This window comes from Alosa pseudoharengus, unplaced genomic scaffold (genome assembly GCF_046254945.1).
Source record: "Alosa pseudoharengus isolate Yale_2024_CS ecotype anadromous, Long Island Sound unplaced genomic scaffold, YU_APseudo_1.1 YU_APseudo_1.1_scf_11, whole genome shotgun sequence".
Lineage (NCBI taxonomy): Eukaryota > Metazoa > Chordata > Actinopteri > Clupeiformes > Clupeidae > Alosa > Alosa pseudoharengus.
In genome coordinates this window covers 8,487,844-8,501,733 of record NW_027468576.1, presented here as the reverse complement: position 1 = coordinate 8,501,733, position 13,890 = coordinate 8,487,844, and positions in this window count along the sequence as shown.

The following is a 13,890-nucleotide window of genomic DNA, read 5'->3' as shown; positions in this document are numbered from 1 at the left end:
GTCGAATCACAGCACAGCACCCAGAATGCATTGCAACACACCGTCTAGAAGGGACTCAGCGTTAGGTCGGCTTTAAATAGCATACAGAACCTATAGTAATATAACGTTGTCTGTAAGCTCCACAGATCGTGGCAAGACAATTGAATTGATTGTGGACTTCTTGCTGGGCAACGATGAGTAACTTGATTAGTAATGCTGCGTGGATATGCATGATATCTGTATGAAAGTGTGTTTCTCGATGTAATAATCTATACAACTGTACACATGACTAAGTTCAAATGGAGCTAGCTGGGTATAGGACTGGGCTGAATGGATTGGTGAAATACTTTTTTTTTTTTTTTTTTTAATGACCTATATGAACATGGTTTGGCTTTAAAAAAAAGAGAAGCGCTGTCTCCTCTTTTTTTACATGACCTTTACACTTAGTGCTGGCAAGGCATTGAACTGGGCTGAATGGATTTGGAAAATATATATATTTTTTTTTTTTAATGACCTGTATCAACATGGTTTGGCTTTAAAAAAAAGATGAGACAGCGCTTCGCGCTGTCTCATCTTTTTTTACATTACCTTTACACTTAGTGCTGGCAAGGCATTGAACTGGGCTTCATTCAAGGATTCCAACGGTACCTCATTCATGAAAATCGGACATACTGGTCAAAAGTTACATGCACACACCTTCATATACACAGACAGCCCAGCCCAGCCCATTAGACATTGCCAGATGGCTTAGAACTCTGCCAGGTGCAAGTAATCAACTCTAGCAGCAGAGCTCTACCAGGTGCAAGTAATGAGGTGCTGTGATGTCATAAAGCCCCAGCATTCTGTTATTCATTTCAATGGGGCCCAAAAACGCCGAAAAACGGGAATACCGCGAAAACGACAAGGGCCAGCGACACGAAATTAACAAGCAAGTTACACCGGTTCGGGCCTGAATTTTTGGAGTTCGAACCGCGTCGATAGCTCAAACGGTCTAGGAGCAGTAGTTCGGCCAAAAAGTGGGTGAATAGGAAGATATAATAATAACTAGAATTGCGGTTCCGAGGAACTGCAAGAGTGGGTTTGATCAGGGACATGGAACTCGGCCTTATCCAAGGATTCCAACGGTACCTCATTTATGAAAATCGGACATACGGGTCAAAAGTTACATGCACACACCTTCATATACACAGACAGCCCAGCCCAGCCCATTATAGCTCTGCCAGGTGGCTTAGAACTCTTCCAGGTGCAAGCTTAAGCAATTAGAGCTGTGATGTCACAATCGAAATTTGAATTCTGAACATTCCGCCATGCATTTCAATGGGCCCAAAAAACGCAGAAAAACGGGAATACCGCAAAAACGACAAGGGCCAGCGACACGAAATCAACAAGCAAGTTACACCGGTTCGGGCCTGAATTTTTGGAGTTCGAACCGCGTCGATAGCTCAAACGGTCTAGGAGCAGTAGTTCGGCCAAAAAGTGGGTGAATAGGAAGATATAATAATAAGAAAACTTAAGAAGAACAATAGTGGGCTTGCTCCGCAAGCCCACAGCATGGCAAAGCTGTGCTTGCCATGCTGTGGGCTTGCTGGATCAAACCCACTAATAAGTAAACTTAAGAAGAACAATAGTGGGCTTGCTCCGCAAGCCCACAGCATGGCAAAGCCATGCTGTGGGATTGCTGGATCAAACCCACTAACTAGAATTGCGGTTCCGAGGAACTGCAAGAGTGGGTTTGATCAGTGGCACGGAACTCGGCCTCATCCAAGGATTCCAACGGTACCTCATTTATGAAAATCGGGCACACGGATCAAAAGTTGTCTGCATTAACGCAACATCCAATAAGCTAAAACGCATAAATAACATGGTTGCTATGCTGGTTGCTATGGTTGTCGCTAGGTTGACATTACAGGGGTGGTTTCTAGGTTGATGCTAGGGTAATTAGTTAGTTGCTAGTAAGCCATCTTAAGCTGACTGCATAAAGTGATTATTTTAAGAGATACATTTTCAAACCAGAACTGTGTATAGGTCATGGTTAAAAACGTATCAGAATCTCAGAAATAATCACGTAATGCAGCCAGTTTAAGATTTTTTAAGAAGTCAGATTTTTTAAAGGCAATCAAATTTCTGCTGACTCTCTTCTGGCTGCCGGTTAAAGGCCAGCGCCTCCTGAGAGGCCTGAAGGGTCAGTTCTGAGGTTGTTGGCTGCTGGAACCGAAAAAAGGACTGCATTTTCTTAAAAGACAATGTGACTGAAGTGCGGGCAAAGTTTGCACAGAAATGTACGATTTTTCCCACCCTCATCGACCTCGTCATAAAACTTGTTTAAATGATCACACGACGCCTCCTTGCTGCTTTGTTGTCTACATCAGCATTTCTCAAACTTCTTTGACCTGAGGCCCAGTCAAGGCATACTTTGGGGTCATAGGGCCCACCTACATGAACCCACCCCCTCCTCCCAACCCCTATCAAATTGTAATGACATCACAATTATTATTTTTATACTATATTGCCTACATGCACTTCAAAACAGTCAATGTTTAAAGTGCTAAGATTGTTTACAAAAGTTTGTGAAAGCATGCACATCAGAGTACTGCTTTACTAATGTAAAATATAATTAGGCCTACACTAGTTTCATTGTTTTTGCATTGTTGCATGATTGATATGCTATTTAATTACATTTCATTTGAATGCCTGAATGTAAGAATTCAGGAAACACAATACCAGCTTTTAACATTTCTGTTGTTAGTTTATGTAAATCACATAACACATGAACTGTTTACATACTACTGATAGCCCATTACTGTACACAATAATACTGTGCCCATTCATTAACATTAAACATCAGGCGTCTTGTTTACACATTTAAACCATATTTGCACTTCGAAATTCGCTTCCAAATTGTAGTAACTACATCTACGAAGTCTAAGGAAGATATCTATGAACATACTACATGGTTAAGATACATTTTGACAGAACTACAGACTTCGTGAAAGTAGCCTAGTAGCCCTACATAAAAGGCTCAATTAACTTCATTGCAAAATCGCGGTTGGTCTGTTTACACACTAAAACCATATTTACACTTCGAAATTCGCTTCCAAATTGTAGTAACTACATCTACGAAGTCTAAGGAAGATAATCATGTAGTCTGTTCATAGATAAGATACATTTTGACAGAACTACAGACTTCGTGAAAGTAGCCTAGTAGCCCTACATAAAAGGCTCCATTAACTTCATTGCAAAATCGCGGTTGGTCTGTTTACACACTAAAACCATATTTACACTTCGAAATTCGCTTCCAAATTGTAGTAACTACATCTACGAAGTCTAAGGAAGATAAAACTGTAGTCTGTTCAACGATAAGATACATTTTGACAGAACTACAGACCTCGTAAAAGTAGTACCTAAAATCAGTGTGATAAATGGCCATCACGTAGCCTAAAGCATATAGCACTAGCATATGACAACAGCAAATAGCTAACGTTTACGTTAGCCTAACTTACTTATCGTTGACGTTGACCCGACACGTTTATAAGTTAGACCATAGACTGATAAGGACGTCCATCAAAATTCCGTGTGTATCCTGTGTATCTTTCATGCTGCTATCCTGTTGCCTTTTCCCTGTTGTTCCGGCAACAAGGTTTTTACGCGATATTTGCCACATCCCAGAGAGTTGTTGTTTGGTGGGTCAGGTGACGAGCCGTCGAATCACAGCACAGCACCCAGAATGCATTGCAACACACCGTCTAGAAGGGACTCAGCGTTAGGTCGGCTTTAAATAGCATACAGAACCTTTAGAAATATAACGTTGTCTGTAAGCTCCACAGATCGTGGCAAGACAATTGAATTGATTGAGGACTTCTTGCTGGGCAACGATGAGTAACTTGATTAGTAAAGCTGCGTGGATATGCATGATATCTGTATGAAAGTGTGTTTCTCAATGTAATAATATATACAACTGTACACATGACGAAGTTCAAATGGAGCTAGCTGGGTATTGGACTGGGCTGAATGGATTGGTGAAATACTTTATTTATTTTTTTTATGACCTATATGAACATGGTTTGGCTTTAAAAAAAAGAGGAGACAGCGCTTCGCGCTGTCTCCTCTTTTTTTACATGACCTTTACACTTAGTGCTGGCAAGGCATTGAACTGGGCTGAATGGATTTGGAAAATATATATATATTTTTTTTTTAATGACCTGTATCAACATGGTTTGGCTTTAAAAAAAAGATGAGACAGCGCGAATCTTTTTTTACATTACCTTTACACTTAGTGCTGGCAAGGCATTGAACTGGGCTTCATTCAAGGATTCCAACGGTACCTCATTCATGAAAATCGGACATACTGGTCAAAAGTTACATGCACACACCTTCATATACACAGACAGCCCAGCCCAGCCCATCAGAGCTCTGCCAGGTGGCTTAGAACTCTTCCAGGTGCAAGCTTAAGCAATTAGAGCTGTGATGTCACAATCGAAATTTGAATTCTGAACATTCCGCCATGCATTTCAATGGGCCCAAAAAACGCAGAAAAACGGGAATACCGCGAAAACGACAAGGGCCAGTGACACGAAATCAACAAGCAAGTTACACCGGTTTGGGCCTGAATTTTTGGAGTTCGAACCGCGTCGATAGCTCAAACGGTCTAGGAGCAGTAGTTCGGCCAAAAAGTGGGTGAATAGGAAGATATAATAATAACTAGAATTGCGGTTCCGAGGAACTGCAAGAGTGGGTTTGATCTGGGGCACGGAACTCGGCCTCATCCAAGGATTCCAACGGTACCTCATTTATGAAAATCGGGCACACGGATCAAAAGTTATCTGCATCAACGCAACATCCAATAAGCTAAAACACATAAATAACGTGGTTGCTATGCTGGTTGCTAGGGCAATGATGCTGGTTGCTCAGGTGGTCGATAGGTTAGAAGGCCAGTGCCTCCTGAGAGGCCTGAAGGGTCAGTTCTGAGGTTGTTGACTGCTGAAACCGAAAAATGGACTGCATTTTCTTAAAAGACAGTGTGACTGAAGTGCGGGCAAAGTTTGCACAGAAATGTACGATGTTTCCCACCCTCATCGACCTTGTCATAAAACTTGTTTAAATGATCACACGACGCCTCCTTGCTGCTTTGTTGTCTACATCAGCATTTCTCAAACTTCTTTGACCTGAGGCCCAGTCAAGGCATACTTTGGGGTCATAGGGCCCACCTACATGAACCCACCCCCTCCTCCCACCCCCCATCAAATTGTAATATCATCACAATTATTATTTTTTTTATACTATATTGCTATACATGCACTTCAAAACAGTCAATGTTTAAAGTGCTAAGATTGTTCACAAAAGTTTGTGAAAGCATGCACATCAGAGTACTGCTTTACTAATGTAAAATATAATTAGGCCTACACTAGTTTCATTGTTTTTGCATTGTTGCATGATTGATATGCTATTTAATTACATTTCATTTGAATGCCTGAATGTAAGAATTCAGGAAACACAATACCAGCTTTTAACATTTATGTTGTTTACAAGTTTATGTAAATCACATAACACATGAACTGTTTACATACTACTGATAGCCCATTACTGTACACAATAATACTGTGCCCATTTATTAACATTAAACATCAGGCGTCTTGTTTACACATTTAAACCATATTTGCACTTCGAAATTCGCTTCCAAATTGTAGTAACTACATCTACTTAGTCTAAGGAAGATATCTATGAACATACTACATGGTTAAGATACATTTTGACAGAACTACAGACTTCGTGAAAGTAGCCTAGTAGCCCTACATAAAAGGCTCCATTAACTTCATTGCAAAATCGCGGTTGGTCTGTTTACACACTAAAACCATATTTACACTTCGAAATTCGCTTCCAAATTGTAGTAACTACATCTACGAAGTCTAAGGAAGATAATCATGTAGTCTGTTCATAGATAAGATCAATTTTGACAGAACTACAGACTTCGTGAAAGTAGCCTAGTAGTCCTACATAAAAGGCTCCATATTCACTTCATTGCAAAATCGCGGTTGGTCTGTTTACACACTAAAACCATATTTACACTTCGAAATTCGCTTCCAAATTGTAGTAACTACATCTACGAAGTCTAAGGAAGATAAAACTGTAGTCTGTTCAACGATAAGATACATTTTGACAGAACTACAGACCTCGTAAAAGTAGTACCTAAAATCAGTGTGATAAATGGCCATCACGTAGCCTAAAGCATATAGCACTAGCATATGACAACAGCAAATAGCTAACGTTTACGTTAGCCTAACTTACTTATCGTTGACGTTGACCCGACACGTTTATAAGTTAGACCATAGACTGATAAGGACGTCCATCAAAATTCCGTGTGTATCCTGTGTATCTTTCGTGCTGCTATCCTGTTGCCTTTTCCCTGTTGTTCCGGCAACAAGGTTTTTACGCGATATTTGCCACATCCCAGAGAGTTGTTGTTTGGTGGGTCAGGTGACGAGCCGTCGAATCACAGCACAGCACCCAGAATGCATTGCAACACACCGTCTAGAAGGGACTCAGCGTTAGGTCGGCTTTAAATAGCATACAGAACCTTCAGTAATATAACGTTGTCTGTAAGCTCCACAGATCGTGGCAAGACAATTGAATTGATTGAGGACTTCTTGCTGGGCAACGATGAGTAACTTGATTAGTAAAGCTGCGTGGATATGCATGATATCTGTATGAAAGTGTGTTTCTCAAAGTAATAATATATACAACTGTACACATGACGAAGTTCAAATGGAGCTAGCTGGTATTGGACTGGGCTGAATGGATTGGTGAAATACTTTATTTATTTTTTTTATGACCTATATGAACAAGGTTTGGCTTTAAAAAAAAGTTAGTGCTGGCAAGGCATTGAACTGGGCTGAATGGATTTGGAAAATATATATATATTTTTTTTTTAATGACCTGTATCAACATGGTTTGGCTTTAAAAAAAAGATGAGACAGCGCTTCGCGCTGTCTCATCTTTTTTTACATTACCTTTACACTTAGTGCTGGCAAGGCATTGAACTGGGCTTCATTCAAGGATTCCAACGGTACCTCATTCATGAAAATCGGACATACTGGTCAAAAGTTACATGCACACACCTTCATATACACAGACAGCCCAGCCCAGCCCATCAGAGCTCTGCCAGGTGGCTTAGAACTCTTCCAGGTGCAAGCTTAAGCAATTAGAGCTGTGATGTCACAATGGAAATTTGAATTCTGAACATTCCGCCATGCATTTCAATGGGCCCAAAAAACGCAGAAAAACGGGAATACCGCGAAAACGACAAGGGCCAGTGACACGAAATCAACAAGCAAGTTACACCGGTTCGGGCCTGAATTTTTGGAGTTCGAACCGCGTCGATAGCTCAAACGGTCTAGGAGCAGTAGTTCGGCCAAAAAGTGGGTGAACAGGAATAATAAATAATAATAAGAAAACTTAAGAAGAACAATAGTGGGCTTGCTCCGCAAGCCCACAGCATGGCAAAGCTGTGCTTGCCATGCTGTGGGCTTGCTGGATCAAACCCACTAATAAGTAAACTTAAGAAGAACAATAGTGGGCTTGCTCCGCAAGCCCACAGCATGGCAAAGCCATGCTGTGGGATTGCTGGATCAAACCCACTAACTAGAATTGCGGTTCCGAGGAACTGCAAGAGTGGGTTTGATCAGGGGCATGGAACTCGGCCTCATCCAAGGATTCCAACGGTACCTCATTTATGAAAATCGGACATACGGGTCAAAAGTTACATGCACACACCTTCATATACACAGACAGCCCAGCCCAGCCCATTATAGCTCTGCCAGGTGGCTTAGAACTCTTCCAGGTGCAAGCTTAAGCAATTAGAGCTGTGATGTCACAATCGAAATTTGAATTCTGAACATTCCGCCATGCATTTCAATGGGCCCAAAAAACGCAGAAAAACGGGAATACCGCGAAAACGACAAGGGCCAGCGACACGAAATCAACAAGCAAGTTACACCGGTTCGGGCCTGAATTTTTGGAGTTCGAACCGCGTCGATAGCTCAAACGGTCTAGGAGCAGTAGTTCGGCCAAAAAGTGGGTGAACAGGAATAATAAATAAATAGAATTGCGGTTCCGAGGAACTGCAAGAGTGGGTTTGATCAGGGGCATGGAACTCGGCCTTATCCAAGGATTCCAACGGTACCTCATTTATGAAAATCGGACATACGGGTCAAAAGTTACATGCACACACCTTCATATACACAGACAGCCCAGCCCAGCCCATTATAGCTCTGCCAGGTGGCTTAGAACTCTTCCAGGTGCAAGCTTAAGCAATTAGAGCTGTGATGTCACAATCGAAATTTGAATTCTGAACATTCCGCCATTCATTTCAATGGGCCCAAAAAACGCTGAAAAACGGGAATACCGCGAAAACGACAAGGGCCAGCGACACGAAATCAACAAGCAAGTTACACCGGTTCGGGCCTGAATTTTTGGAGTTCGAACCGCGTCGATAGCTCAAACGGTCTAGGAGCAGTAGTTCGGCCAAAAAGTGGGCTTATAGGAAGATATAATAATAATAAGAAAACTTAAGAAGAACAATAGTGGGCTTGCTCCGCAAGCCCACAGCATGGCAAAGCCATGCTGTGGTCTTGCTGGATCAAACCCACTAATAATAATAATAAGAAAACTTAAGAAGAACAATAGTGGGCTTGCTCCGCAAGCCCACAGCATGGCAAAGCTGTGCTTGCCATGCTGTGGGCTTGCTGGATCAAACCCACTAATAATAAGAAAACTTAAGAAGAACAATAGTGGGCTTGCTCCGCAAGCCCACAGCATGGCAAAGCTGTGCTTGCCATGCTGTGGGCTTGCTGGATCAAACCCACTAATAAGAAAACTTAAGAAGAACAATAGTGGGCTTGCTCCGCAAGCCCACAGCATGGCTTTGCCATGCTGTGGGCTTGCTGGATCAAACCCACTAACTAGAATTGCGGTTCCGAGGAACTGCAAGAGTGGGTTTGATCTGGGGCACGGAACTCGGCCTCATCCAAGGATTCCAACGGTACCTCATTTATGAAAATCGGGCACACGGATCAAAAGTTATCTGCATCAACGCAACATCCAATAAGCTAAAACACATAAATAACGTGGTTGCTATGCTGGTTGCTAGGGCAATCATGCTGGTTGCTCAGGTGGTCGATAGGTTAGAAGGCCAGTGCCTCCTGAGAGGCCTGAAGGGTCAGTTCTGAGGTTGTTGACTGCTGAAACCGAAAAATGGACTGCATTTTCTTAAAAGACAGTGTGACTGAAGTGCGGGCAAAGTTTGCACAGAAATGTACGATTTTTCCCACCCTCATCGACCTTGTCATAAAACTTGTTTAAATGATCACACGACGCCTCCTTGCTGCTTTGTCGTCTACATCAGCCTTTCTCAAACTTCTTTGACCTGAGGCCCAGTCAAGGCATACTTTGGGGTCATAGGGCCCACCTACATGAACCCACCCCCTCCTCCCACCCCCCATCAAATTGTAATATCATCACAATTATTATTTTTTTTATACTATATTGCTATACATGCACTTCAAAACAGTCAATGTTTAAAGTGCTAAGATTGTTCACAAAAGTTTGTGAAAGCATGCACATCAGAGTACTGCTTTACTAATGTAAAATATAATTAGGCCTACACTAGTTTCATTGTTTTTGCATTGTTGCATGATTGATATGCTATTTAATTACATTTCATTTGAATGCCTGAATGTAAGAATTCAGGAAACACAATACCAGCTTTTAACATTTATGTTGTTTACAAGTTTATGTAAATCACATAACACATGAACTGTTTACATACTACTGATAGCCCATTACTGTACACAATAGATTAGTATCTTCAAATAGTCAAGGTTGTTGACTGCTGAAACCGAAAAATGGACTGCATTTTCTTAAAAGACAATGTGACTGAAGTGCGGGCAAAGTTTGCACAGAAATGTACGATTTTTCCCACCCTCATCGACCTTGTCATAAAACTTGTTTAAATGATCACACGACGCCTCCTTGCTGCTTTGTCGTCTACATCAGCCTTTCTCAAACTTCTTTGACCTGAGGCCCAGTCAAGGCATACTTTGGGGTCATAGGGCCCACCTACATGAACCCACCCCCTCCTCCCACCCCCCATCAAATTGTAATATCATCACAATTATTATTATTTTTATACTATATTGCTATACATGCACTTCAAAACAGTCAATGTTTAAAGTGCTAAGATTGTTCACAAAAGTTTGTGAAAGCATGCACATCAGAGTACTGCTTTACTAATGTAAAATATAATTAGGCCTACACTAGTTTCATTGTTTTTGCATTGTTGCATGATTGATATGCTATTTAATTACATTTCATTTGAATGCCTGAATGTAAGAATTCAGGAAACACAATACCAGCTTTTAACATTTCAGTTGTTTACTAGTTTATGTAAATCACATAACACATGAACTGTTTACATACTACTGATAGCCCATTACTGTACACAATAATACTGTGCCCATTCATTAACATTAAACATCAGGCGTCTTGTTTACACATTTAAACCATATTTGCACTTCGAAATCTGTGCCCATTCATTAACATTAAACATCAGGCGTCTTGTTTACACATTTAAACCATATTTGCACTTCGAAATTCGCTTCCAAATTGTAGTAACTACATCTACGAAGTCTAAGGAAGATATCTATAAACATACTACATGGTTAAGATACATTTTGACAGAACTACAGACTTCGTGAAAGTAGCCTAGTAGTCCTACATAAAAGGCTCCATATTCACTTCATTGCAAAATCGCGGTTGGTCTGTTTACACACTAAAACCATATTTACACTTTGAAATTCGCTTCCAAATTGTAGTAACTACATCTACGAAGTCTAAGGAAGATAATCATGTAGTCTGTTCATAGATAAGATACATTTTGACAGAACTACAGACTTCGTGAGAGTAGCCTAGAAGCCCTACATAAAAGGTTCCATTAACTTCATTGCAAAATCTCGGTTGGTCTGTTTACACACTAAAACCATATTTACACTTCGAAATTCGCTTCCAAATTGTAGTAACTACATCTACGAAGTCTAAGGAAGATAACCTTGTAGTATGTTCAACGATATGATACATTTTGACAGAACTACAGACCTCGTAAAAGTAGTACCTAAAATTAGTGTGATAAATGGCCATCACGTAGCCTAAAGCATATAGCACTAGCATATGACAACAGCAAATAGCTAACGTTTACGTTAGCCTAACTTACTTATCGTTGACGTTGACCCCACACGTTTATAAGTTAGACCATAGACTGATAAGGACATCCATCAAAATTCCGTGTGTATCCTGTGTATCTTTCGTGCTGCTATCCTGTTGCCTTTTCCCTGTTGTTCCGGCAACAAGGTTTTTACGCGATATTTGCCACATCCCAGAGAGTTGTTGTTTGGTGGGTCAGGTGACGAGCCGTCGAATCACAGCACAGCACCCAGAATGCATTGCAACACACCGTCTAGAAGGGACTCAGCGTTAGGTCGGCTTTAAATAGCATACAGAACCTATAGTAATATAACGTTGTCTGTAAGCTCCACAGATCGTGGCAAGACAATTGAATTGATTGTGGACTTCTTGCTGGGCAACGATGAGTAACTTGATTAGTAATGCTGCGTGGATATGCATGATATCTGTATGAAAGTGTGTTTCTCAATGTAATAATCTATACAACTGTACGCATGACTAAGTTCAAATGGAGCTAGCTGGGTATAGGACTGGGCTGAATGGATTGGTGAAATACTTTATTTATTTATTTTTTTAATGACCTATATGAACATGGTTTGGCTTTAAAAAAAAGAGGAGACAGCGCTTCGCGCTGTCTCCTCTTTTTTTACATGACCTTTACACTTAGTGCTGGCAAGGCATTGAACTGGGCTGAATGGATTTGGAAAATATATATATATATTTTTTTTAATGACCTGTATCAACATGGTTTGGCTTTAAAAAAAAGATGAGACAGCGCTTCGCGCTGTCTCATCTTTTTTTACATTACCTTTACACTTAGTGCTGGCAAGGCATTGAACTGGGCTTCATTCAAGGATTCCAACGGTACCTCATTCATGAAAATCGGACATACTGGTCAAAAGTTACATGCACACACCTTCATATACACAGACAGCCCAGCCCAGCCCAGCCCAGCCCATTAGACATTGCCAGATGGCTTAGAACTCTGCCAGGTGCAAGTAATCAACTCTAGCAGCAGAGCTCTACCAGGTGCAAGTAATGAGGTGCTGTGATGTCATAAAGCCCCAGCATTCCGTCATTCATTTCAATGGGGCCCAAAAACGCCGAAAAACGGGAATACCGCGAAAACGACAAGGGCCAGCGACACGAAATTAACAAGCAAGTTACACCGGTTCGGGCCTGAATTTTTGGAGTTCGAACCGCGTCGATAGCTCAAACGGTCTAGGAGCAGTAGTTCGGCCAAAAAGTGGGTGAATAGGAAGATATAATAACTAGAATTGCGGTTCCGAGGAACTGCAAGAGTGGGTTTGATCTGGGGCACGGAACTCGGCCTCATCCAAGGATTCCAACGGTACCTCATTTATGAAAATCGGGCACACGGATCAAAAGTTATCTGCATCAACGCAACATCCAATAAGCTAAAACGCATAAATAACGTGGTTGCTATGCTGGTTGCTAGGGCAATCATGCTGGTTGCTCAGGTGGTCGCTAGGTTAGAAGGCCAGTGCCTCCTGAGAGGCCTGAAGGGTCAGTTCTGAGGTTGTTGACTGCTGAAACCGAAAAATGGACTGCATTTTCTTAAAAGACAGTGTGACTGAAGTGCGGGCAAAGTTTGCACAGAAATGTACGATTTTTCCCACCCTCATCGACCTTGTCATAAAACTTGTTTAAATGATCACACGACGCCTCCTTGCTGCTTTGTCGTCTACATCAGCCTTTCTCAAACTTCTTTGACCTGAGGCCCAGTCAAGGCATACTTTGGGGTCATAGGGCCCACCTACATGAACCCACCCCCTCCTCCCACCCCCCATCAAATTGTAATATCATCACAATTATTATTTTTTTTATACTATATTGCTATACATGCACTTCAAAACAGTCAATGTTTAAAGTGCTAAGATTGTTCACAAAAGTTTGTGAAAGCATGCACATCAGAGTACTGCTTTACTAATGTAAAATATAATTAGGCCTACACTAGTTTCATTGTTTTTGCATTGTTGCATGATTGATATGCTATTTCATTACATTTCATTTGAATGCCTGAATGTAAGAATTCAGGAAACACAATACCAGCTTTTAACATTTATGTTGTTTACAAGTTTATGTAAATCACATAACACATGAACTGTTTACATACTACTGATAGCCCATTACTGTACACAATAATACTGTGCCCATTCATTAACATTAAACATCAGGCGTCTTGTTTACACATTTAAACCATATTTGCACTTCGAAATTCGCTTCCAAATTGTAGTAACTACATCTACGAAGTCTAAGGAAGATATCTATGAACATACTACATGGTTAAGATACATTTTGACAGAACTACAGACTTCGTGAAAGTAGCCTAGTAGCCCTACATAAAAGGCTCCATTAACTTCATTGCAAAATCGCGGTTGGTCTGTTTACACACTAAAACCATATTTACACTTCGAAATTCGCTTCCAAATTGTAGTAACTACATCTACGAAGTCTAAGGAAGATAATCATGTAGTCTGTTCATAGATAAGATACATTTTGACAGAACTACAGACTTCGTGAAAGTAGCCTAGTAGCCCTACATAAAAGGCTCCATTAACTTCATTGCAAAATCGCGGTTGGTCTGTTTACACACTAAAACCATATTTACACTTCGAAATTCGCTTCCAAATTGTAGTAACTACATCTACGAAGTCTAAG